This window comes from Silene latifolia, chromosome Y (assembly GCF_048544455.1).
Source record: "Silene latifolia isolate original U9 population chromosome Y, ASM4854445v1, whole genome shotgun sequence".
Classification (NCBI taxonomy): domain Eukaryota; kingdom Viridiplantae; phylum Streptophyta; class Magnoliopsida; order Caryophyllales; family Caryophyllaceae; genus Silene; species Silene latifolia.
The window spans coordinates 318183659-318211486 of record NC_133538.1 but is presented as its reverse complement, the minus strand read 5'-3'; the positions used below and the strand labels follow the sequence as shown (position 1 = coordinate 318211486).

The 27828-nt window shown below is 38.5% G+C and overlaps 1 non-coding gene across 1 annotated transcript; it reads right to left on the bottom strand.

Moving 5' to 3' along the window:
- Positions 1-24961: 24961 nt before the first annotated feature.
- Positions 24962-25068, bottom strand: LOC141634974 (small nucleolar RNA R71). Its single transcript, XR_012539688.1, has one exon. It is a non-coding gene; the product is annotated as a small nucleolar RNA R71 (small nucleolar RNA).
- Positions 25069-27828: the final 2760 nt, after the last annotated feature.

Here is a 27828-nt window from a genome sequence, read left to right as displayed (position 1 = left end):
AAAACTCTAAGGCCATGTCCATTCTTCAATATGGGATCGGTGACCAAGAGATTAATTGTATATCTGGATGTGCTTCGGCCAAAGAGATTTGGGACACCCTAAGCCTTTCTTATGAGGGAACGTCACAAGTCAAAAAATACCGTATTGATCTTCTCATGCAACAATATGAGATGTTCAATATGGAAAGAGACGAGTCAATTAATAGTTTGTCTTCCCGTTTTTCATGTATTGTCAATGACCTTAAGAGTTTAGGTAGAAGTTTTCAATTTGAGGATTTAGTCCGTAAAATTCTTCGTAGCTTGACTGAAAAGTGGCAACCGAAGGTTACGGCTATTGAGGAAGCTAAGGACCTTTCATTGCTCACCCTTGATGAACTTATAGGCTCACTTATGGCTCATGAATTAACTCTCATGAAACGTTCTAGTGAAAGCTCAAAAGGGAAAGGACTCGCTCTTAATGCTCTCTCAAGTGATGAGGAGGATCAAGATGACGAGTTTGCAATGTTCACTAAAAACATTGTTGGCATGATAAATGGTCGAAACTCTCAAAGGTATAGCAATAATTCTAGAAAACATCATTTTCCTAGGAGAAGGTCTAATTCCTCTATTGGTTGCTTTAAATGTGGTGACAAAGGTCACCAAATCAAAGAATGCCCAAAGTGGAATGATATCAAATCCAAAGAAAAACGTGATTCAGCTAAACGTGGGTACAAAAACAAAGTAATGACTGCTATTTGGGGCATGTCTGATTCTGAAGAGGACGATGTTCTTGAGGATGGATTAGACGCCAAACTTAGCATCTCGTCTAGTTCCTCAAAAATTGCTTCCAAATCCTCGAAGAAAGAAGACATCAAGTGTCTTATGGCTCACTCCGCAGATTCCGACTCTGATTCAGACCATGAGGTAATTAAGCTCAAGAAAAAGGTTCGATCTTTCTCTAAAGACAAAATTTGTCTCCTCCTAGACCAATTTATTGATAAATGTCATGTCCAAACTAATAAGTTGGAAGCTATGCAAATCGAAATTGAGGACATAGCTGCGGAAAATGACATCTTAAAAGAAAGTCTAAATGAGAATGATCAACCTAGTTCCATGTTGAGTCTTGAGAAAGAAATTAAAAAGCTTCGAAAACAAAATTTGTTTTTAGCTAACAAGGTAGATGAAACGGGTGCAACAGATCTCTACACTGTTGCATCCAGTTCTAATAAAGAAAATGTGTCGTCACTAACTCAAGAACGTGACCAACTTTTGATTGACTTAGCTACTCGTAACAACGAAAAAGATGATCTTGTTAAGATTGCTGAAATGTTAAATTATGGGTCTAGTCATGTTAAAAGTGTCTTAGAACGAGCTCAAAAATCAAATGATGACCTTCTTGCTCAAATTGAGATGTTAAAAAGGGCTGAACAGACTCATGCCACAGAGGTCTCTACTGTGGCATCCGAGTCGAGTAAAGAAATAGATACTCTCAATGAATTAGTGTCTTCCTTGACTAAGGAACATGACATGCTTCTAGCTGACCTCACATTGTGTCAAAGGGATAATAAACAATTGGAACAAATTGGGATGTTACTTAGTGATGAAGCAAGACTTGCAAAACAAGCTTTCGACAATTTAGATAAATTGAATCTTAATCATCTTGCTAAAATCGAAACATTAACTAAAGAGCTAGATGAGGCTAAGATGTTCTACTTAAAATGGGAAGGAAGTCATAATGTTTTGGAGTATCTCTTAAAATAATCAAAAGAATATGAAAAATTTGCAAAGAAAGCTGGACTTGGTTTCAAATGTAACAGTAGCGCATACTGTTGCACTCGAAACCAGGATCCAAGCCAAACTGACTTCCGAAGAAGAAAGTAAGCTGGTCTTCCTGAGTACATCATCTCTAACTATTGTGGCTAAACAGGTCATGAGTTTAATGGCTGTGAAAAAAGAGTCCGTGACTTAGAAAGAAACACTAAAAATGCTAAACAAGTGTGGATCAAGAAAGAGGAAATCAAAAAGGTCGTTGTCAAGAAGGAGCCCAAACTTGTTTGGTTCCTAAACTAAATGTTTGATTTCTTATCGGCATTAGTGAGGGGCAACAGTAATTGGTACTTAGACAGTGGATGCTCTCGTCACATGACGGGAGATGAAAACAAATTCCTCTCATTAGAAGCCTACGATGGTGGCATGGTGACTTTTAGCGACAACAAGAAAGGTGAAACCATTGGTATTGGAAAAGTTGGTAAGTCAAAGTTATTATGCGTGGACAAAGTGTTGCATGTCAAAGGTTTGAAACACAATCTCTTGAGCATTTCACTACTATGTGATCGAGGTAATCTTGTTGAATTTCTTGCTAGTGAATGTAGAATCATCCATGGAAAAACTAGAGAACTCATACTTGAAGGTAAACGTGTCAAAGATGTCTACATGACTAATTTATACTCATTGTCGGGTCAATCACTATCATCCATGAGTGTTCAAAAGAACGACCCTTGGCTTTGGCACAAACGACTTGGCCATATAAATGCTAAGATACTTAACACCCTCAAGAGACTTGATCTAGTTGAAGGCATTCCTAACATTAAGTTTGAGTTTAAATCACTTTTGGATGATTGTGTTAAAGGAAAACAAGTTAAATGCTCTTTTAAATCCAAAAAGGTTGTTAGCACTTCCTTACCTCTTGAACTCATTCATTTTGATTTATGTGCTCCCATGCTCATTGTGAGTAGAGGTGGAAGTCTTTATATTTGTGTCATTGTAGATGACTTCAAAAGATTTGTTTGGCTTCTCTTCTTAAGTTCTAAGGACCAAACATTTGATGAGTTCTTAATTTGGGTCAAAAAGGTCAAAACAAATTTGGTTTTAAACTTGTCTCATTAAGATCCGACCATGGAACCGAGTTTGAGAACTTGTCATTTGAGTCATATTTTACTGAGAATGGTGTTAGTCATAAATTTCCGGCCGTAAGAACCCCACAACAAAATGGGGTTGGTGAACAAATGAATCGAAATCTTGAAAATATGGCTAGGACCATGCTCATTAGCTCTAAAGTTCCTAAGAAGTTTTGGGCCGAAGCCGTAAACACATCTTGTTATATTTACAACCGTGTCATGATTAGAAAAATCATTAAGAAAACTCCCTATGAACTACTACGAGGAACAAAACCTAATCTTTCACATTTAAAATATTTTGGTAGTAAATGCTTTGTGCACAATAATGGAAAAGACAACCTTGGCCAATTTGATGCTCGTAGTGGTGAAGGAGTTTTTGTTGGTTATTCTGATCTTAGTAAAGCCTATAAGGTTTATAACAAAAGGACTATGAAAATGGAAGAAAGCGTTCATGTAATATTTGACGAATCTAGTCTTTTTGTGTCAAACACACAGGTTGATGATGAGGATGATGAATATGATGATGATTTTGAGATTGGTATGACACGACATGATATGGATGTAGTGTTGGAAGAGGCTGAGCAACAGTTGGAGCCACTGTTGCATGAGGAGGATGTCCAAAATTCAGGGGGAACTAATCGTCCTCCTACACAAGATGATGCTAGCTCATCCAGGGGGAATAAGGATGGTGAAGAACAGTCAAATCAAATCATAAATGAGCCACAATCACCTCCTTTAAACAATCCTCATGCCACAGTCCCCTCTACTGTTGCAGACGAACAAACCGAATCCTCTAGCTCACTTATTCCCAAAAAATGGAAACACCAAAGCTCACATCCTCTATCAAACCTAACCAGTGACCTAACCTCTGGAATAAAAACCAGATCATCGCTCCAAAATTTATGTGCACACAATGCCTTCATCTCACAAATCGAACCAGACCATGTCACAGTAGCCCTGATTGATGAATGCCGGGTGATAGCAATGCAAGAGGAATTGGAGCAATTTGAGAGGAACACGGTATGGCATCTTGTCCCTAGGCCCTCTCAACGTACTGTAATTGGTACACGGTGGGTCTTTCGCAACAAGCTAGATGATGTTGGAGAAATCGTAAGGAATAAACGTAGACTAGTGGTGCAAGGTTTTAACCAACAAGAAGGAATTGATTATGATGAAACCTTTGCACCGGTAGCTAGGCTTGAGGCCCTACGAAAGCTTGTAGCTTTTGCATCTTTTCAAGGTATAAAGGTTTTTCAAATGGATGTCAAAACCACATTTTTAAATGGATACCTTGATGAAGAAGTGTTTGTTGAACAACCTCCGGGTTTTGTAAACAACGATTTTCCCAACCACGTTTTTAAACTTGATAAAGCACTCTATGGTTTAAAACAGGCTTCTAGGGCCTGGTATGATAGGCTTTAAAAGTTTCTATTGGAAAATGGTTTCTTACGTGGGTCCGTGGATAAAACGTTGTTTATCAAGTCACAAGGAGATGAACTGTTGCTTGTGCAAGTATATGTCGATGACACTATTTTTGGAGCAACTAATAATGTTCTTTATAAGTACTTTTCTGATTTAATAACTTCCGAATTTGAAATGAGTATGATGGGAGAACTTAGATTTTTTCTTGGTCTTCAAATCAAACATTGTGAAAATGGAACAATGATTCATCAACAAAAGTACTTAAAAGAAATGTTAAGTTTGGGTGACTAATTCTAATCCTATGCCTACACCAATGGTGCCTAAAGTCAAGCTTGACAAGGACAAAAATGTTAAGAGCATTAGTGAAAAGGTATATCGAGGTATGATCGGTTCCTTACTCTACTTAACCGCTAGTCGACCCGACATACAATTTAGTGTTTGTGCTTGTGCCCGTTTCCAAGCAAATCCCAAGGAATCACATTTCAAAGCCGTTAAACGGATTTTTAGGTATTTGATTGGAACACAAGGGCTATATCTTGGTGTTGGAGCTCCTGTCCTCCAAAGTTAGTGTGATAACGTGTATAAATCTCTTATAGGTTCACAGGATATACTTAGTATTTTATCAGTTGATTAACGTTTACTAATAACGGTTGGCTTGCTAGAAGTTTGACGTTATATCATTCTGATGGCGGTGATCAACTGGTCCCTAAAAGTCACACCTAAAGGATGTGTTTGAGAGATGTGATTATATGAAAATATAATCACATTGATGCCTTATATGACTAAAAGGTTAGTCCATGTATTTGACTAAAAGTTTAGTCAATGTGATGATGAGTCGATTATTTAATACAATTAAATAATACCAGCTGAGACGAATTAATTGTTAATTCATAAATTGAATATAAACTGTTATATTTAATTAATGTATATAATGTTAGATTAAACGAATTAAGATGTTAATTTATAATTAAACATAAACGGTTGTATTTAATTAGCAAATTATAAATATGCGATATTTATAGTTAATGTATATATTATACGAAATTGTCATAATAAATATTGATAGACGGGTATTAATAAATCGACTACAAACTGTTGTGTGTGGACTTATTAATACGTGACGACATAAATGACAATTGATAATTATACACATTTTATACAATATGATAACTACCAAAAATAAGAAGATTTTTCTCCTTATTTTTGGGTTACACGGTTTGAGATAAAAAAGGGAGAAAAATATCTTCCCCTCATTTCTCTCTTTTGGACGGTTTAAGAGGAGAGAGGGGAGGATTATTTTACTCACTTAATTTTTCACAAAAACACTCTCATTTAAAAAACCCCTAAAAACTACTCTAAATTTATTAGAAATTAGGGTTTTCTTTCTAGCAAGAAAGAGGCATTTCTCGGAGCATCTTGGGTGCAACGATTAGGAGAATATCGATCTCGATATTTGTACTTAGGCTAAATTTCTAGGACCGAAGGTTAATTTTAATCTCTATTCTTTTGTTTATGCAATTTCGTTTATGACTCGTAATTTCATATTTCATAATTTCGTTATAATCCGAATTTCTTGATGAGATATACCGATATTTCCCACATGGTATCAGAGCATAAGCCACGAAATTATTTTATATGATTTTCATAAATGGATTTAAACAAAAAAAAATTGTGAAAAAAAATTTCGCCCGATTCAATTTTTTTTGCCGAGACAATTTTTTTTTGATGCCTTGTTCCATTTTGATTTATTGATATTGTTGTTTTAATATGTTAAGATGATAATATGATAGATTTGTAGATGTTTTGATTTAATAAGAATTAAATTGAAATGTAAATGGAAATTGTTTTGACATGATGATGTTCATTTGTTTTTGCTATATAGTTTTGGCATACATGATGTTAAATTGTTGTTTAAGAATCATGATTCATTAATTTAATAATGTTCAAATCAATTGTGATGAATAAAATATTTGAATAATCGATTTAATCATAATTTAGATATTCTTTTTAAGAGGTTAAATTGAATCATCTAGTTTGGATCTATGTTTAAATTAAATGTTGATGATTTTGCCAATCTTGTTTTAGTAGCAACATTAAACAAATTTGTTCATTTTAAAAGGGTTGTTTTCGAAAAGAAAGAAAAAGAAAGAAAAAAAACTGTTTTTTTCGATTTTTAGGGCAAATGCCGAGAGGATGCCGACAACATTTAAAAAAAAAACTGCTTTCCTTTTTTTTAAGAAATGCCGAGCGCAATAAAAAAAACATATTTTGTTTTTGTTGTTGTGTTTTGGCGAATAATTATTATACATTAAATCTATAATGTATGATTGTTTGTTGTGAAAAGTTCACAAATTTTAGATACCCAATTATTTTAAAGTGGATTAAAATAATGTGAGATTAATTCATATTACAAGTTAATGTGTATTAAGATTGGAATTATTGTGAGTAATTGAGGAATTGTCACATAATTTTGATCATTTTAAAATAGGTGGTTTGGATAAATTACTCTACATAATTAAGGAATTATGTCTTGAATGATTAATTTATAGTTTATGCATTTTTATTTAGTTGTATGAATTGTTGAATGGTTTATTTACGTGTTTTTGCAATCGGTTGTAATTTTATATTACCTAGTGTGACCTTAGTTGATTATGTTTTCGTAATGATGGAAACATAATCTTGATGTAATTTTGAGATCTCGAATCTCCTTTGGTTTTCTTTAGTATTATGTTTTTGAAATTAGAATGTAAATAGGTTTGTTTTTGTAATTTATTGATTGTAATTTTGAGAAGACTAAAGATGGAGATTGGATTGCTCACTCCCACTACATGGACCAAGATGGAACATTAAGACAAGCTTCTCGGGTCCTAGGAAGGATTCCAAAGTTGTATTTATGTTCATTTTGGTAGATAGGCCACACTAGGACTTTGTTTTTGTTTTCGTTTTTCCATTCTCGTTGCTTTTCTTCGCTTGATTTTTAGTGCACCATATTCCGCCTAAACCAAACCACCTACTTATAAGCATGAAAATTGACTCATATAGTTTGAATGTTAGTTATCATGGACATAAAGATGTCACACTATTTTAAGCCATCATATTAGTTTATTCATTCTCGCATGCTAGATATTAGTTCACTTAAAATGAAATAAAATAAAGTTGATGGGATCTTCCTCTAAAACTAAAATTGAGACTAGTCTTTATAGGCCAAACAACAATGAATCCCTTCTTCGTCGGCAGGCATATAAGACCTTACTCTCCATGTGACCCCTTCCATGTTGGGTAACTAGTTTGTGTTGACTTATTTTACCTCAACATTATAATCCGAAGAGTTTCTCGTGATTATGATGGACTATAGATAGAATTTACAGAAATTTATCAACCAAGAATTCTAATAGTACAATTAGCAAAGAAGTTTGTTTATCAATTTACAGATAATTGAGTCTTGGGATCATTTATATAGTTCTTGAGGGAGGTCAATTGTATAAATGCTTGAGTCTTCGCATTATAACAGTTTTTGCATTAGACTTAAATCATAACGATGAGTATGTTTATTATATTTTTCTTCTTCTTTTCGCAGTGTAGAATTCGTTTTATATTGATAATACTGCTTACAACAAATGGCTGGAAATAATGATATCCCTATGCCAAGTGCCACATTTGCACGCTAGTCTTGGATCAAAACTTTCATGGACCACATGAATCAGTCCACGCGACTGAAGAATGACGGGTCCAACTTTGCGGACTGGGAGGCATCATTACGGAATGTTGCCATTGCTAACGGTAAGCTCAAGTACTTAACTGAGCCAATACCGCCAAACCCAGGCCCCAATGCAAGAGCTAACGAGTCACTTGCTTATAGTGACTTCGTCATGGAAGCGGGTGCGATAAAGAACGTACTCATTTTTGCAATGGAAACCAATTTGCAAAGATGCTTCATTGCCCAAGGTGCAAACAATATTTTCACCACGCTCACTAATGAGTTCTCAAAAGTACCGAGAATCATTACTTATGAGCATACCTGTCGCTCCTTTGATGCAAAACTCCAGAAGGGCTAACCGGTTAGCCCACACATTCTTAACATGATTAAGAATGTCGAGAAACTTGAGGCACTTGATTGCAAAATCAGTTAGAGCATAGTCATTGACCGTATGCTTCATTCACTACATGAATGACATGAAGAAAAGTCCTCATGAGCTACACTCACTTTTCGTACAGACCGAGAAGGATATGAAATTGAGTGGGAGCATGAAGCAAGATGTTCTCATGATTTCCAACAAGAATAGGGGTAAGGGCAAAGCTCACGGCGACGTAACTGTAGGAAAGCCAAAGTTTAAGAAGTCAGGAAACGGTAAGAGTGGGCCTGGTGAGACTAGTGGCTCACAAGGCAAGAAAAAGAGCAAGGGCGGTAACGTTGAGTGCACCATTGTCACAAGACTGGGCATTGGAGGAGGAAATGTCCCGTGTACCGTGAGGACATAAAAGCAGGCCGCGTCACTCCTGTTGGTATGTCATCTTATATTCATATGATTGAGATTAACCATGCAAGTTTCAGAACTTGGGTACTTGATACTGGTTGTGTTTCTCATCTGTGTAATCATTTGCAGGGCCTAAAAAACATCACACCCCTCGCAAAGGGTGATGTCGACCTACGAGTCGGGAATGGAGCAAGAGTTACTGCAGTCTCAAAGGGAACATACGTAATCCAGCTCCCGAGTGGTTTTGAGTTATATTTATATAACTGTTACTATGTACCCAGTTTATCTAAAAATATTATTTCTGTTTCCGTACTTGATAAAGACGGTTTTTCATTTTCAATAAAGGACAATAGCTGTATTTTCTCTTTTAATGAAATGGTTTATGGCAAAGCAGTTTCCATGAATGGAATTTATATCTTAGATCAAACCACAGAGATGTTACATGTGAATAATAAGAAATTAAATGTTGGTGACAAAGATCAAACTTATCTATGGCATTGTCGAATGGGACACATAAATAAAAAACGTGTAAAGAAACTCATTGAGAGTGGGACTATCTCCACATTTGATTTCTCATCATTTGGCACGTGTGAATCATGTCTTATCGGCAAAATGACTCGAATTTCCTTCAAAGGTGTTGGAATGAAAGCTAATGACCTATTAGGACTTATACATACTGATGTATGTGCACCTATGTCAATCACCACAAGAGACGGCTATAGATATTTTATCACTTTCACGGATGATTTGAGTAGATACGGATATGTCTACTTAATGAAGTATAAAAGTGAGTCTTTTTAAAATTTCAAGGAATACCAGAATAAGGTTGAGAACCAACTGGGAAGAAAGGTTAAAGCACTCCGTTCAAATCGTGGTGGCGAATATCTTTCAAATGAGTTTGATCAACACCTTAAAGATTATGGAATAGTTTTACAGTTAACTCCACCTGGAACACCTCAATTAAATGGAGTGTCCGAACGAAGAAATCGAACACTACTTGATATGGTTCGATCCATGATGAGTCATACGGTAGTACCTGATTCATTATGGGGTTTTGCTCTGTTGTCAGCTGCTCTTATACTTAACCGAAGTCTGTCTAAAGCTGTCGACAAGACTCCGTATGAAATATGGAAGGGAACGGTCCCTAACTTGTCCTTTATTCGGGTTTGGGGCTGCGAGGCTTATGCCAGTGGAGACACGAGGATAAGCTCGGCCCGCGATCGGTCAAGACATACTTTATTGGTTATCCAAAAGGAATGTTTGGTCATTACTTCTATTCGCCTACCGAACATCGAGTTTTTGTTGCGGTTAGTGCAAAGTTCTTAGAGAAAGAATTTCTCGAGAACAAGTCAAGTAATAGAACCTTCGAGCTATCGGAGATTTAAGAACCAATAACCGAGGAACAGATGGAGGAAGATGTTCCTTCAACTGATGATACGGTTAATATTCCTCAGGAACCCAGGAGGTCGGGTAGAGTCTCTAATCCTCCAGACATATACATTGGTATGGTTGAGGAAAATGACGTTTTGCTCCTAGAGAGTAATGAACCCGCTACCTATAAAAGTGCCATGACCTGTTCCGACTTTAAGCTATGGCTCGAAGCCATGTGATCCGAGATGGACTCCATGTATGAGAATGACGTATGGGATCTTGTTGAGTTACCTAACAAGGTACGACCTCTTCAATGCAAATGGATTTACAAAATAAAGCATTATGGAGAAGGGCAACCAGATACCTATAAGGCACGACTAGTGGCAAAAGGTTTCACTCAAGTGCACGGATTGCATTATGATGAAATCTTTGCACCCGTAGTGATGCTGGGTTCCATTCGGATAATCTTAGCGATTGCCGCTTTTCATCACTATGAAATTTGGCAAATGGATGTGAAAACCGCCTTCTTAAACGGTTATTTGGAGGAGGAATTGTACATGGTACAACCCGAAGGTTTCATAGATCCCTAAAATCCTAAGAAAGTGTGTAAGCTTAATTGTTCCATTTATGGACTTAAGCAAGCTTCTCGGAGTTGGAATCATCGTTTCAACCAGGTGATAAAAGAGTATGGTTTAACTCGATCGGTCGAGGAACCATGCTTATATGTCAAGTCTAGTGGGAGCAAGATTGAAAAGCAAATAGAAAGGTTTGTACGGATAAAATGGCCAAAGAATGCTATAATAGTATGCAAAATGGGCTCAATTAGGGGACTAAATGTGCGCAAATAATGGTCACATCAAATATCCCCAAACCGAACCTTTACTCGTCCCGAGTAAAGAGGTGACAAAAACAAGGCCTTTATTTAAACTAACTTAGTAATATAGCCGATATGAGACAATTAGCGGGTCTCACTCCGCCCCTTCAACTCACAACAAGACAACCATGAGGTAGGATGCCTTCTTGCAAGGCAAGGTGGGTCTTGCCAAAATGGCGACACATCCAATCATTAAGCACACAAAATCAAGTAATGGATGCATCTACAAAAGAATAGCCACTTTCCTCATCTAAGTGGCGGAAATTATCTACAAGGGAAGTAATTCAAGGGTACACACTCTTTCATAGATGCAATTTGTTCAAACTACTAAGCCTAGAAGGATACCAATAAATCACCTCCAAATTGTGTCAAGCTAGGGTACCTTTGTCCTCAATCGTTAAATGCTTTTGTCAAGAGTAGATTCCCTATGGTGTTAGAAACACTGGAGGATCGCGGAATTCCCCCTCTTGCCTAGACAAGAAGAAGGGTCGTCCCCTCTCTACCATGCACAAAAATGGATAAGATGGACAAGGGATCGATAGTATTTGAGTTTCATTTTGGGAGTTTGCTTTCATTGTTGTTTTTCCCCCCAATTTCTTGTGGCATATAACATTTGAGAACACTTTCTTTTTGCCATTTCTTTTTTATTTTTGGCATTTCAACACTTGACAACTTTCAACTTTTATTTGCATTTCTTTTTGAACATTTTCAAAGTCACCCCATATGTAGGGAGGGTGCCTTATTTTTGAAGCTTTAGGAGTCTATTTTTGCTCCTCTTTTCTTTTGATGCATTTTGCAAACTTTCTTTCACTTTTCATTTCATTGAACTCAAATTGATTTCTTTTTGTGCCCATTCCCTTTGATGACAAAATGTGGTAGCTAGAACATGGATGATGGATGGATGGATGGATGCATGGTTTCAAGGGTCACCTTGGAATAAACGGTAGCCAAGGAGTTATCACACCACAAGGTACTCTTGACTAGGCCTTAATCCATGGGTCAAGGGATACTAGCATGACACATCCTAGGGTGTTTTACAAGTATTCTAAGAAGCAAAGTCTTAAGAAGAAAAAGCATCTACTAGGGCCTATATACACTAGTCAAGCTTCCTAAGTAGACGGTTTCGCAAAATTTTTTCTAACGTGCAAACTACATGCCATGATGCAACTATCATATATACATCCTAATGCATATGTTTCTACCAACTAATATGCCAAATAAACTAAATAAAAGTCCTAAGTTCACATTGTTTTTACCGCATCAATCAAAATAAAGCCACATAGTCATTAACATAAAGAGGAAAAAGGAGATTGGAAAGATCATACCATGCGGTCTTCAATATCCTCATGTCTCGGATGTGGCGTAGTCAATCAATGTGATCAAGGATAAAACAAACACAATATATACAATAATATATACAAGACTACACTATAAAGGAAAATGAACTTGTTTTTGGATTTTTCCATTTTTCAAATTTTTATGGTTTTTGTTTTTATGAACTTAAAAGACATATTTTTGTGATTTTTCGAAATTTTTCAATTTTTATGCATTTTTGGAATATAGATTCCCATCCCCCACTTTATTTTGGACATTGTCGTCAATGTACATGTAGGAGTAGGAATGAAAAAGAAATACATGTTTTTGGATTTTTGATTTTTTTGAAATAAAGTACAAATGCAATGATATGGTATGAATGAATGCATGCTCTAACTAAATGCAATTCTATATGACATATATAACAAATGAATGCAATCTAAACTATACTATATGATGCATGATTTAAACTATGGTCACTTATGATCAAACCTCCCCAAACCGATTTAAACACTATCTCTAGTGTAGAAAAGAATAGGATTGGTCATTAGTGAGTATGCATGAATTCTAATCTATATGCAACTATCTATATGAATCATGTTACAATGCAATTTATACTATATGGACTACTTATTCAAATGCAATATGGAATATAATATAAATGCATGCAAAAGCTACACTAAATGCAATGTATATACAAAAGAGAGGAGGAAAGATGGGTATCATACAAATGGAGGTGGTGAGGTAGGCCTCTTTCACTCGTCATCCTCGTCTTGATCATAGCCATAACGATAAGAACTCCCGGCTTGATCATACCCGATTGCTTGACCCCAATACCCTCCTTGGTCAAACTCTCCTCCTTGCCCCGAGTACCCTACACCTTGGCTAGAATGCCCTCCATCGCCGCGACCCCAAGCTTGGTTCTCTTTATTAGGGAACAAGAGCTCCGGTTGTGCCCAAGAAGGCAAAGGGCCATTAGGGTCAACATACCCTTGTTGAGCCATGTTATAGTATTGATGGTAGAGGGCCAACTAGTTGTCTTCCCTTCCTTCATGCACCCCAAGGTCCACTCTATTCATGAGTGCCATCAAATCATTAATACCCGGGTTATTGGGGATTGCCGGCCTAAATTCGGTATACGGAGTAGGGTATGGCGGGATAGGTACATAGGAAGGTGGGCGAATAGGCCTTCCCGGTCCTCCACGAGGTATTTGGCGGTGCGGTTCTTCCCTTTGGGGGATTATCAAGAATTTGGATATCAAGGAGGTAGCTTGGTGGAGGGGAGTATGGGCTCAATCTTGGGTCAATGCCCGGGATCTTCCATCCTTCAAGGATCATCGAAGTGCATCCTTTGGTGTACCACTCTACACTCCCATCTCGAGTGTAGTTACACCATAGGTGACTGTGGAAGATGGTGTGTTCATCAATCAAAGTCCTCCCCTCAAGAGGAACATAAGTTCCTCGGGCATTGAACCCGGGACAAAGGTGGTGGGCCAAAATGGTAATTAGACCTCCCATCACGAAGGTCTTGAGTTGGGTGGTCCCTTGAGCAAAATCATGGAACCTAGTAAGTATCTCAAGTGGCGTATTAAAGTTATAACGCCTCACCGCTCGAACATTAAAATAGGACTCACGAAAAGTTAAGTCGATGAGAGTACACCTATCTTGCTCGTACCTCCCATTGATGCAACCGGCTACAAAGCGCTCAGTGAATCGAATCACCGGATGTTGGATGGCAAAGGTATAGCAACGCTTTATATGGGTAAAATTCCTCCCGGAGATAGCCTTCCAAAGAAGGTACACACCAAAATTATCGAGCTTTTCGGTATAGTTGGTGGGTACTTCAAGACCGAAAACATAGGCGAATTCCTCAAGCGAAAGACAATGGTCTAGGTTGCATAACCTGAACTCCATCCCCACATTGGTGTGGGTATTAGTCACAATGCGAAGGCTACTCAAGAATTCAAGGGTGAGACTAAGGTAAGTCTCTTCATGGGCATGGAAAAGTTTCCCAATGGCAAGGCCATTAAAGAACATCTCGGTAGGGTACCTTGTCTTAAGGATTTCCAACACCCTAGTATCTACAAATTGAGTGGGTTCGTACTTCTTATCTAGTAGCTTGACAAATTTTCCGCGGTGGTCATCGGATTCAAAGAGCACCTCTTGAAAGTGGTCGAGTTGTTCAATTCCTCCCCTTATTAAGGGCTGGGAGCTCCTTGGTAGCACTATCTCTCGCGGCGTTGAAGAGGTTGATCCCTTGCGCTTCTTCCCGAATGATTCAACCAATTTCTTAGCCTTTCCCTTGGTGTTCATCAATGGTGCCATTTTGGTGTGGGTGATGGGAGTGTTTTTGAGGATGGGAGGGTTATTTTGAGGGTTGAGATGAGTGTTTTAGGGTTTGATAAGGTGAGGAAATGAGGGAGAAAAGGGGGTGATTATATAGAAGAAAGAGGGGATCCGAACGGATAAGGGTGGGTCAAATCCGTTTTATCCGAGAGAACAGGGCAATCCGAGCGGATTTCCATCCGGACGGGCGGATTGTGAGAGAATAAGACGGGCGTCTTCGCTTGAATCCGCACGGATTTTAACACAGCAATTTTCCTTCGCCGAGAGGTGGGAAAAGTCGGGCGTCTTGCGTCTGGGACGTGCGTCTTGGTCGGGACGGGCGTCTTGCGCAGAATCCGCACGTATTCTAGCGCAGCACAAAAATCTTTTTCCTGGGTGACATACGGGACGGGCGTCCCGTGAAGAAGACGGACGGTTTTGATCGAATCCGCACGGATTCTTCTACAGCTTTAATTATTCCTTCGCCGTGGGCTCTAGTCGGGCGTCTTGCTCTCGATCCGGGCGTCTTCTGCTCCTTTCCTTCTTTTTCTTTCTTTTTCGTGAAATAATACACCCTTTTCACTGATTTTCTCTTTTTCCTTATCTTTTTCTGAAATTTGCTCATGAAACATGTAAGATGACTCTTTCTCTCTCCACTCTCATGCAAGAAATTAAATGCAAATGCAATAATGTACAATTTTATACAAAGTAAAGGGTCCAAGTAATTTCTTACAAGTGGTGGTTTGAGATAGGACTCCACCAAACTAGTTCAAATTGTAGAAATCCTTGTCCATAGAGCTCAAGGCTCTTAATAAAAGATCAAAAGCTTGCGAACAAGCTCCAAATAAGCACAAGTATGGGTTGCTCAATTTGTATATGAAATTTGGCCAAGGAAGCTTGTAGAATGTTCTTCCCTTTGGTTTGTCCTTAGCATTAGAGCTTTCCCGATGCTTCAAATAAATAAGCCCATGATTCTTGTCAATACTAGGCATGAAGTGTGGTTCATTTTCATCCGTAGACTTCCACTTACCAACTTCTTCTTCGATTTTGGTGATGATGATAGCATTTTGATTTTTCTATCCTTCCAAGGTAGAAGGAGAATTTTCATAACACTGATGATGGGATACCTTGGGAGTTGAGATTGTGGGTGCCAAATCTTCACAAGTAGCCTCACGAGCAATTTTCTCTTTGAGCTTTTTCATTAAGTAGCTCTTGTACGAAACATTGGCCTTTTGAAGAAGGTCTATCATATCCTCTTCAATGATCATTGGCTCCATGATAGGTGTCAAGTGATCTTCATGAGGAATAAAGGAAGGACGTCCTTCTTCATGATAGGGTATCTCAAATGTCTCAAGGATAGGCTCTTCAAGCAAGGTGATATTATGAGTCCATCCGTTAGGTTCATCATCATTGTTGCTATCTTCATATGAATCATAAGTGGGGGCTTCATGCAACGTTTCCTCTAACAACCCAATATTCACACTAAAGGACACACCCTTATACTCACAAAGGTTAAGAGTGTTTGGCTTACTCAACCTCCTATCTTCATCATCAAATACCACACTTTCATACTCACAAGAGCCCAAAGAGGTTGGCTCATCCCATTTCTCATTTTCCATATCAAGGGTTACTACTTCAAATTCGCATTTGTGCTCAACGTCCAAGGAATGGTGGGGAGTGGTTGCTTGGGACTCTTTTAATTGGGCAATTTGAATTTCCAATTCCTTTCTTTGGACGACAATGCCTTGAAGAACATCATCCCTTCTTTGGTTCTCTTCTAGCATTTGTTTGAAGAAGTTTTTTTGATCTCCCATCATTTGGAAAATCACTCTTTGCATAGGTTCATTTTCTTGTTGTGGGTAGGTGTGAGAGTGGTGATTTTGGCGGGAAAGGTTGGGGTAGTAGTTAGGATTTTCATTGTACGAATAATAAGGTAGGTTTGTGTTGACTTGCTCCTCAAACTCCCCATACCCATAGTCATACTCAAAGAATCTACCACATACTCCATGACACATGTCTTGAGTCATCATAACTAATACAAGGAGATAACTACAAGCATGGAAACTACACGAAAATGGTAAGAACAATCCTTGACTAACAAGTTCCTCAAGGTGAAATCAAAATCAAAATAGACAAACAACTAAGAACTTAATCACATAGCACCATTCCCGGCAACGGCGCCATTTTGATCTGGTTGATGTCGTCACTCATCCAATCAAACATATTTATAATACTCAACAAACAACTAGTTAGTGGTAAGTCGAGGTCGATCCATGGGACGGTGTACTTTGGGTTCTAAGTCTATCTATCTCAATTTATGCTAGTGTCACAATTGATGGGGTTTGTGGTTGTGTCTAGACTAATGCAAGCAATAAAGTAGAACGAGCAATAAAAGGAAAGATGTAAACAATTTATTAAAAGTGCTAGGATATCATGAGGTCATGGGGGATTCATGGTGTTGATCATACAAACATGATTACAAGGTTGCAAGCAATTAAAGTTGTGGAGGAACCGAGTGTAGATACCCGTATCCGTCGATATTGGAATTTATAGAGAACCCGACAAACACCCGATGATGATAGGACACATGTATTCTTTAGTTGTCATTGTCATTATTTGGGTTTCGTTTTACGATGTAGAATGGGCGTAAATCGATGAAGTATTTTATTAATTTAAATGATATTTAAATTAATGTTTTTTTAAGTGAGTTCATTTTATTAATTTAAATGAAATTTAAATTATGGCTTTTTTTAGGTGAATTCAATTTATTTTATTTTATTTTGAATTTATTTTCCCAAGTTTATTTTATTGAAAATAAAATAAATATTTGATTTGAAAAATCATTTTATGAGTATATTTGATTTGAAAAATCATTTATTTTAATGTGTTAATTAATTTGAAAAATCGATTTGAAAATTGAAAAGAACTCGTTTTGAACATGTGTTTTTGAGCTCGGTTCTAGCTCGGTTTTTGAGCCCGTTTCCTTTACGAGTTGGCACGAATCTCGAGTACACTAACCAACCTAAGCCTCTACCCATCCAACCCAGTTCGAACCCCCTTAACCACGGCCCAAATCCCATCCCAAATCACCCCCAACAGCCCGCAAAAGACGAAACAGCCCCCCCTGTTTTGCAGCTCAAACCCGAGTCCAAAACCCGCTCCAAATACCACCAAAACCCGTGCCCATTAACCCTAACCCATACCCGAATATCCTACCCATATTACCTTACCTTAATCACCAAGAAAACCCCCCATACGAACCCTAGAAAACCCCCCAAAAGCTGCTGGACAGCAGCTATGTTCAGCCGAGCCCGTCTGCCTCTCCTCCCTTTTACCCTACTTTACCTCCTTATAAATACGACCCCTTCACCATACATTCATTCCTCTAAGTTCCCCACACAGAAAACCGTCACTTACAAGATTTAAACTCCAGAAAAAAACCCTAATTGCCTCTCAAAAACCCTCCACAAAACCGACTTGCAAACTGGAACAGTTTGTGCGTCCTCTTCGAAATACAATTCGTTCCTCCTTCAAACCTCCATAAAAACTCGGGTTTCTTGTTCCTAATTAACCATATAACGTCCATATACACATTAGACAAATATTTACGAGCCAAATTGCCCTTGAGAGTACACGAAATCCCTCGAAAAACAGAGTGTTATACACTCTGTTTTCGCGGTTTGTTCCTGTCTGTCCAGTTCTGTTTGTGCTCGTTTTTCGTGCCTAATAACTCAAAACGAGCAGGGATTGCTTTAAGATCTCTGTTCTCCTCTCTTTCTAGTTTTCAAAACATCCTTTAAATCGAATTTTCATCATGAATTGAGGGAGAAATCGCTGTTTGAAAGTTGCTGTCCAGATTCGATAAAAACGCGTGTTTGCTTTGTTTCTTCGTCGACGACGGCCTCTCGAGATAAAATCTACCATCGATTACGACCCAAGACGGTGTCAACGATACATGTAGGTTGAGGGTGCATCAAATCCTCCTCTTTCTCCTTTTTTATTTCGTTTTTATGTTTGTTTTTCTTATAGTTTGTTTTGTTTGTTTATCGCTTTTTATTTATCGTTTAAATTAACTATGAAACTAGTTTAGTCCGAGTATGAGTTAAAGTACCACCATGAACACCCGCGTTGACTTGAGATGGGAAAAGAAACCGCTACATCAGTCGGTCGTACACCCCCATCTCATTTACATATCCTCGTGTTCAAGGTAGGGCATAAATAAAACGAATTTCTAACTTCGCTCCTCGTTTTTGACCCTTTGTTTGTCTCGGCCAATTCGACCCACCTTAGGACCATTCACATGTTAGTATGACCTCTGATTGTTAACATATAACTCGTTTAGATGACATTAGATCAATTTAATAATCTAATTAGACACGATAGGTGGCTTCGACATAAGCTTTAAAATCAACTAACAATTCTGTAATTCAATCGAATGCATCTCTCTTTCACATAATTTCTCGCTAGTATGAGAGTGCGTGATTAGCACCTTCTTATTGACACTCGATGAGTTAAATTAATTAGCAAATTTGACCTAACTTGACCCCTTTTAGGCCGTGTAGAATGCCCCTTTGCGCGACATCATCTCAACCGATCAACGTCGTTTTCAACTTGTTTTCTAATTTGTTTCGAGTTCGTTTCGTAATCATTTGATCTAACTAATGAACCTGACCTAGGACCTAGGGTAGCCGTGTTTGGTTTGGCCGTGATTTGGCCGTGTCTTTTGGTCCCTTTGGTTTCGTCCGTTTTATGAATCGCTTGTTCTTTATCGCTTTATAACTTGTAATTTATCGTTTGTTCATCGAGTTGTAATTTTCAAGTTAGTCTCCCTTTATCGAGTCAAAACCTCTTTCAAAAACCTTAGTTTTGTTTGGTTAGATGGTTGTGCCCCAATGCATGTAGGAGCGTAGTAAATCGCATGTTGTTTAAAGCAACATGGCCCGGTTTATGCTAATGCATGCTTTGGTGCGTGACCCAATGTCTAATTCGATAAGATTAAGTGAAAGCACACATTACGAGGAGTGACCCAAGGCCGTGAGTCATGTGAGCCGTGGGCCACCCCTTTGTGCACGTTTTCCTAGGCCGAATTGGCCATGTGTCGTGTATGGTATCGTATATAGCAATTATATTTAGATCGAGTTGTATCTTTAATTTGTTGTTGTGTCGGCATGAAATGCCTGGTTTGTAATAGGTAGATCCCACGGCTCCCCCATTCCCCCTTAAGCCTTGTTTGTTTTGTTTTGTATGTTGTTAGATTAATCAACCCACATGCTAAATTATAACTTTGACAAAGTTAGTTTAGTTGCATCTAAAACGACATAGAAATTGTTGTCACATGTTAGGGTTTAAAACGATGTTTGCATATCATATATCGTAGTAGCTATGACCTTGTTTGAAATCCGACACTTGACTTAGTAGAGGCCGTTATTGACGGGCGGGGTTAGCTGTCCTTATGGGCTTCCTAACACGTACCCTCACCCCTTACTCAAGATCTATGGTTTGTGGATCCGTCTAAATACCATTGGATTACTAGAGTCATTCAAATCGAGTGATATAGGGTACAAGTCTTTATCTTTAATCACTCGTAGTCGATTGGCTTTATGCTTTTCGATGAAAGGTGTAAAGTTGACTTGAACGGTTCCAAGTTCCCAAAAAACTTGGTGGCGACTCTAATATGTTTTAATTCGATTCGAAAGAACCTCGAGTCGATTATGCCTAGTGTGGATCCCGCGGACGCAGTTCCCGAGGGCCTTGTCCACACCGAGTTGGGTTATATCTTACGGTTCTTACGAAGAGTTGGGTCCCAGAGCCGAATCGATTAGATTGTACAACACCTACAAGTCGACTTACTTTCCTCCTAATTAACTTCTATGCATGGTCTAACAAGACTCGAGTTGATTTATATCTTACGAGTCAAGTTGAGTAGATAAGAGATTGTAAAAATGCAAGGATTCATAGGCTTAGCATTTCATCAAACATAACATGTGCATAAAGTTGACATCACAACAAGCAAGCAATTTAATCATGTGAACATATTAGATTAAGCATGAACCAATCCCCATGTTTGTTTCCCTTAATTACCCACTAATCCTAGCTAAGAGACTACTCACTCATTATCAAGTTTAACATGCTAACAAGGTTGTCAATCATATTAACAAGGTAAAACATGATGAACAAGTAAGAAAGATTAACAATAATTAAAACAAGGATTAAGAGAGTTATACCTATGTAGATTCCAAAATAATAATGCAAAGAATAATAGAAGAAATTGATGATTGATGGAAGGTTGTCAAACTCCCAATAATAACCCAATAATCTTCAATTACCCAATAATAAACTTGAATAATAAACTTGAACAATAATTATGGAAAGACTGATGTGTAATTTGTGAAAAGATTAAAGAGTAATCTATTCTAATCTACTTCTAATCTAATCTAAGGAAGGATTTTTCTAGCTAAAAAGGATTTCCCATGATTATTTACAAGTGGGGTATTTATAGTAGAAATTAGGTGGATGCATTAGGGTTAACTAAGGGCTAAACTAGTAATTACACTTTTGAGATTTGAGCAGGGAGAAGCCGGTATTTCTTGAAGGAAGGGCGTCTTTCTTTGAGGCTTGAAGAAGACGAAAATGCGCTGGGCTGGAATCCGGGCGGATTAAGGTCGGGACGGGCGGATTCTGGCGATGGAATCCGGGCGGATTCAAGAGAATCCGGGCGGATTGTGGAGGTGGGATCCGAGCGTCTTGCTGGAAAGCCGCACGGATTCTGCAGCTGGAGGACGGCCGGATTTCAGAGAATCCGCTCGGGTTGGTCTTTAGTTTACGTTTTCTTTTCTATTCTTCCCTTTCCTTCACTTCCATTTTATTCTTGTAGGCTTGGTCTTTAGTTCTTGCTTACTCCTCATACTGATCCATCAAATGTCGTCAAATAGCTTCCGAATATGCACGAAAGACGGGAATTTCCGCCTTATTCTCTTCTTTCCTACAAAACATATAGAATACGATAGAAAAGCAAATAGGAAGGTTTTGACGGATAAAATGGCCAAAGAATGCTATAATAGTATGCAAAATGGGCTCAATTAGGGGACTAAATGTGCGCAAATAATGGTCACATCATGGACCCTGCGTTTTTCAGGCCGAAGGGCATGACGTTGTAATAGTATATTCCTCTTTCAGACATGAATGCTGTCTTCTCTTGATCTGCTGGATCCATCTTTATTTGATTGTAACCACTCCAAGCATCTAGGAATGTCAATATTTCATGTCCAGCTGTCGCATCTACCATTGCATCAATGTGTGGTAGCAGGAAGGGGTCCTTGGGACATGCTTTGTTAAGGTCGGTGAAGTCCACGTATACTCTCCACTTCCCGTTCTGCTTGGGTACTACCACCACGTTTGACAGCCACTCTGGGTACTTCACCTCTCTTTTCTTATTTGCTGCTAGCAGGCTGTCTACCTCCTGGTTGATCACCTTATTCCTTTCAGCTGCGAACTTTCTCCGTCTCTACTAGATGGGCTTGCATCCTGGGTCTACGCTGAGTTTGTTTGTCATTATGGACGAATCTATTCCTATCATGTCGTCATGGGACCATGCGAAACAATCCTTGTTAGCCTGTAAGAATTTGATTAGGTGCTGCCTAAGATCTCCTATGCATCCAGCCCCAATTAGCACGGTCCTCTCTTGGTGGAGCTTATCCAGGTGTTGATCTGATCTAGTTCCTCGGCTGGAGGCTCAATCTATTTTTCCTGGATATGCTGTTTCTGTAATTGCTATGCTGGAGAGTTGGAAGTGCACTTTAATGCCTTCTTGTATCTGATGTGACCATTATTTGATCATATTTAGTCCCCGAATTAGCCTCGTTCCTATGATTTTTAGTGCATATTTGGGTCATTTACTATCTTTAGTCTTTTGTTTTGCATATTCTATGAGGTTTTGTTTCCTTGGTAGGAGCAGAGTGCAAACCTTGAATTTTCATGGGAAAATAGAGCTAAATTGATCGAATCTAATGACCAAGCATCAAAGATAAGACAAGACTCGAAGGCCTTTGTACATATTATAGTAGATGGGCAATGATGAAAAAATCCTTGCATCCCCGACAAAATCCCGGAGGATTATTGGAAGAAGAGAGGAAGAAAAGAAGAAAAGGAAGGCTGGGACGAGATCCGCTCATCCAACCAGGCAGGACGCCCGTCCAAGACTGCAAGAATCCGAGCGTCTTTGACATAGGGACGCCCATCCAGAAGCCTCCCAGGACGCTCGTTCAAGCCAGCAATCCGCTCGTCCAGCCACCCCATAATCCGCTCGTCCCGACCCTTGGACGCTCGGATTGTGGTATAGACCCACACGTCCTCTTCTTGCTCCATGAGAGATGCGCATATTTTTGAAAGACCGGCAAAAAGGAGACCCGCATCTTTTTCTAAGAGGAGCGATTTCTCAAGGACTTAATCGTCATTTAAGCCCTTAGTAAACCCTAATTTGTGTACCTAATCCCCACTATAAATGCCCCATTAGTCTAATTATATGAATCATGTTCTTCTTATCAATCTTTAGTGTAGTTTATATCATTCTAATCTCTTCTTAATCTTGTAATCAACTTCTAATCAAGTCTTAATACAAATCTCATTTCCTTAATTTCTCTTTTGTTCATCTTTTATTTTGGATAATTGAAGATTATTTGGGTTATTATTGAGAGATTGATAACCTTCCAATCATTCATCAAGTGCTTCTATTATTCTTTGCTTTATTTTGGAATCATTATTAGGTATAATTCTCTTAATCCCTTTTTAATTATTGTTAATCATCTTCATTTATTCATCATGTTTTGCTTTGTTAATATGATTAACAACCTTGTTAATATGTTAAACTTGATAATGAGTGAGTAGTTTCCTTAACTAAGGTTAATGGCTAATTAGGGCAAACCAACATGGGGGATGATTCATGCTTAATTTAATATGTTTTCATAATTTATTTGCTTGCTTGTTGTGATCTCAACTTATGCACATGTTATGTTTGATGAAATGCGAGCCTATGAATCCTTGCATTTTTTACCCATCACTTACCTTTTCAATGAGACTTGTAAGACATAAACCAACTCGAGTCTCATTAGACTATGCATATAGTTGAGTAGGGAGGACAAAGTCGACTTTTAGGTGTTGTACAATCTAATCGATTCGGCTCCGGGACCCAAACCTTCCTAGGATTGTAAGATATAAACTAACCCGATCTATCACAACAATAATTGCTTGCTTATAATTTGAGAATATGTTTGTATGATCAATTCCCATGAATCCCCTATGACCCCATGACACCCTAGTGCTTTTAATCAATTTTTTACATCTCATTTTAATCATCTTGATTGTTATTTAGTTTAGTGATCTTCTTATCTCAACCCAAATCATGACACCCCTAGACACCGCTACTTGCAATCGAAAATTCTACATCAATACCCGTCCCTTGGGATCCGACCTTTACTTGCCTCTTTACTAATAGTAGAGTTGTTTGTGAAGTTATAAATATTATTTTGGTCTAGGTGCTCCTAACGACAAGTAGCCGAAAATTAAGCTCCAAGTGAGTCCGACCAAAAATGGCGCCATTGCCGGGGACGGTGTTAACTTGATTTGATTTTCTTAGATTATTATTATTTGTGTCTTTCTTTGCCTTGGGGAAGTAAAACTCCTCAAGGTTTGTTCTAATTGTTTTCAAGTTGTTTGATATTTTGCATGTCTAGAAGATCACAAGGTAACTTGTTACCCATTGATCACAAGATTAAAAGGACTTTGACAACCAATAGAAGGCTTGCTAGAAACACTTTGAGAGGAATTGGTGAGGTTGTAGATATTCATTCTCTTGAGTTCATCAACCCTTTTACAAGAGAAGGTGAGGAGAACCCAACACAAAATCAACCACCAAATCAATCACAAAATCAACCCACAATGCCTAAATTTTCATCACATTCCGTACCAACCGAGTAGAACCTACCCAATGGTACTCTCACACCACAACACTTCACCGAAAATTTCATTGCAAAATCCGCATTTATCCAATTAGTCGAAAGAAGCCAATTTGGGGGAATGCCTAGTGAAGACCCTCACTCTCACATGGAGACTTTTTGTGACTATTGTGATGCGATTTCACAAACCGGTGTGACTCAAGACCAAATTCGATGGGTTTTATTTCCTTTTTCTCTAATTGGCACCGCAAAACAATGGTTGAAGAGCCTTGATAAGGCTACTCTTGGAATTGACTCTTGGAAGAAGTTGGCTCTAGCTTTCTACAAAAAATCCTACCCTCCGGAAAAGACTAATATGCTAAGAGCTCAAATTACGGGTTTTAAGCAAAGGGATGAAGAATCTTTGTATGAAGCTTGGGAGCGGTTCAAATGAATTTGTCGCTCATGTCCTCATCATGAACTTAGCGAGTGGTTCTTCGTACAACAATTTTGGAATGGTCTTTATGAAGACTCAAGAAACATTCTCAACATGGGATCAAATGGTATGTTCACCGAAGTTGACGATAATCAAACTTGGAACAAGATTGAGGAAATGGCGGTCCATAATTCAGAATATAATAGACCTCGCAAGGCTACTAGAGGAGGAAAGCATGAACTTGACTCTATTACTCAATTGGCTACTCAACTTAGTGTTCATATTGATACCATCAACTTAAAGTTTGAGAAGGCTATGGCTAAACTTGAAGAAGCCTCAAAATCACCAAAGCATCATGTTAATGCCATGGTAGCATCTTCATCAACCCCAAATGGGATATGTGAGAATTGTGGAACTTTGGGACATGACCAAAGTGAATGTAGGGGAACAAACGAACAAATGAATGCTTTTCAAGCATACAAGAGTGGTACCCCTTATTCCGATTATTACAATGAAAACACCAAATTCCACCCAAATTTCTCATACAAAAGCCAAAATGTTCAAAACCCTCAACAAACATACACCCCTCCTCCCATGAGAAACCAAAATCAAAGACCCTTTTTCAACCAAAACCAAGGTTACCAAAATTAAACTCCATACAGTCAAAAAAATGACCAAGGTTTTGATGTTCAAAAAGCGGTCCTCCAAATGCAAAATAATCAACAAGAATTTTTGACTCAAATGCAAAAAGATATCCAAGCATAAAGGACATCACCATCAACAACATCCTAGCCCACACAAAAATGTTGGAAACTCTATTGACCCAACTAGCATCTTCAAACTCTCAAATACAAAAGGGGCACTTACCACCGCAAATTAATCCCCCAAGACATGAAACGGTTAGTGCCATTCACTTGAGGAGTGGTATGAGATATGAAGGACCAAAGAAGTAAGCTGAGGATGAAGTTGTGGAAGCTAGTGACAAAGAAGAAGTTGTGCAAAACTCTAAGGAAGATGAACCAACAAAAGAAGAATTTTCAAAGAGAAGTCAAGAAAAGGCCAAGGAGAAGGAGCCCATTATGATTAGACTTCCATTCCCAAGTCGTCAAGCTAAGCCTAAGTTTGATGACCAACTTGGAAAATTAATGGAAATTGTGAAGAAATTGGAAGTCTCGATTCCTTTTACGGAATTAATCAATCACGTGCCGGCCTATGCAAAGTACATGAAGGACATCCTTACGAAAAAGAATTCGATCCGGAAGCTTGAAACTATCGCCTTCACTAAGGTGAGTAGTGAAATCCTTCAAGGGAGTTCACCTCCTAAACTTGAAGACCCGGGAAGCTTCTCAATACCGTGTACCATTGGCGACACCACGATCAACAAGGCTTTGTGTGATCTAGGAGCAAGCGTGAGTGTTATGCCAAATTCAGTTAGTAAAAGGCTAGGGATGGGAGAACTTAAATGTACCAACATCACACTCCAAATGGCCTATAGATTGACGAAGACACCGTTAGGTATATGGGAAGATGTTCCCATGAGAATTGGCAAATTCTTCATCCCGGTGGACTTTGTCATTGTTGACATGGAAGAAGACTCCAATATTCCGATCATCCTAGGTAGACCTTTCTTGCACACCGCGGGTGTGGTGATAGATGTGAAGCACGGAGAGCTTACTCTAGAAGTGGGAGACGAGACCATAACTTTCAATCTTGACAAGACCATGAGAGCTCCCCGATTTCATGAACCATGCTTTATGGTTGATCACTATAGCCGGAAGTATGATAGAAAGAAGTCGGAATTCCAATGGAAAAAGAAAGTTGATGATGCTCCATAAAAAGAGCAAGGAAATAGCAACAATGAGAGCTTGAAAAGCTCACCCATGACAAGTGAAGAGGATGTCCTCATTGGCCAAAACAAGAAAGAAGGAGAGTTGTCTCTATCAACTCAAGAAATTTTTAATGATTAAGTAGACGAAGTTTGCAGTCTTTGGATGATGAGTTCGAAGGGATATTCAATCCCTACATTGGTAATGCTATGACCCAAGACCATCACGGAAAACAACAAGTGCGAAAATCTATTGAGGACCTTTATCATGACAATGAACAAGCATTCGACTACTTCTTCAAGGTGTTGAGTAACATCAACAACACCTTGAACATGCCCCCTTGACATCTCACATTGGATGAGAGTTTGGTGGAGTCCTCCCTAAACAACCATTTGTAAATATTCTAACTCCCTAACTTGCATTTCAATTTTTACATTGCATTCTTTGTCATTTTTGGATTTATATTTTTGTGCTTTGATCAAGATATTCATCATTTTGAGAGAAGTGAGGGAGGGACTTATGATTTCATTAATGTGTAGTGCTTTGACTAAGTGTGGGGATAGCAATTGCCTAGGTTATTCATGCCTTTGTAGTGTCCCAACAATGAAGAACACGAGAATTGAAGAATAAAAATTATACGGGTTATGCAGTACCCACGGATGGACCTGAATCCGTGTGGACAAGGAAGAAACCGAGTGGCCAAAAGGGAATCCTCTCGTCCTCAATGAATCCGAGGGTCTAGGATGCAATTCGCTCGTCTGGCAGAGCTGCAGAGTTCAAAAAAAAAAAAAAAAACTGGTCTGTCACAGAATCCGAGCATCTCAATTGACAATCCGCTCGTCTGATTCTAGATGCTCGTCTTATAGGAAAGACGCTCGTCTTGCTGCTGTTGAATTTTAAAGTTTCTCCCTGTAACAGAATCCGAGCGTCCATCCAGGAAGACGCTCGTCCCAAATTGAAAAATTCGCTCGTCTTTGCTGA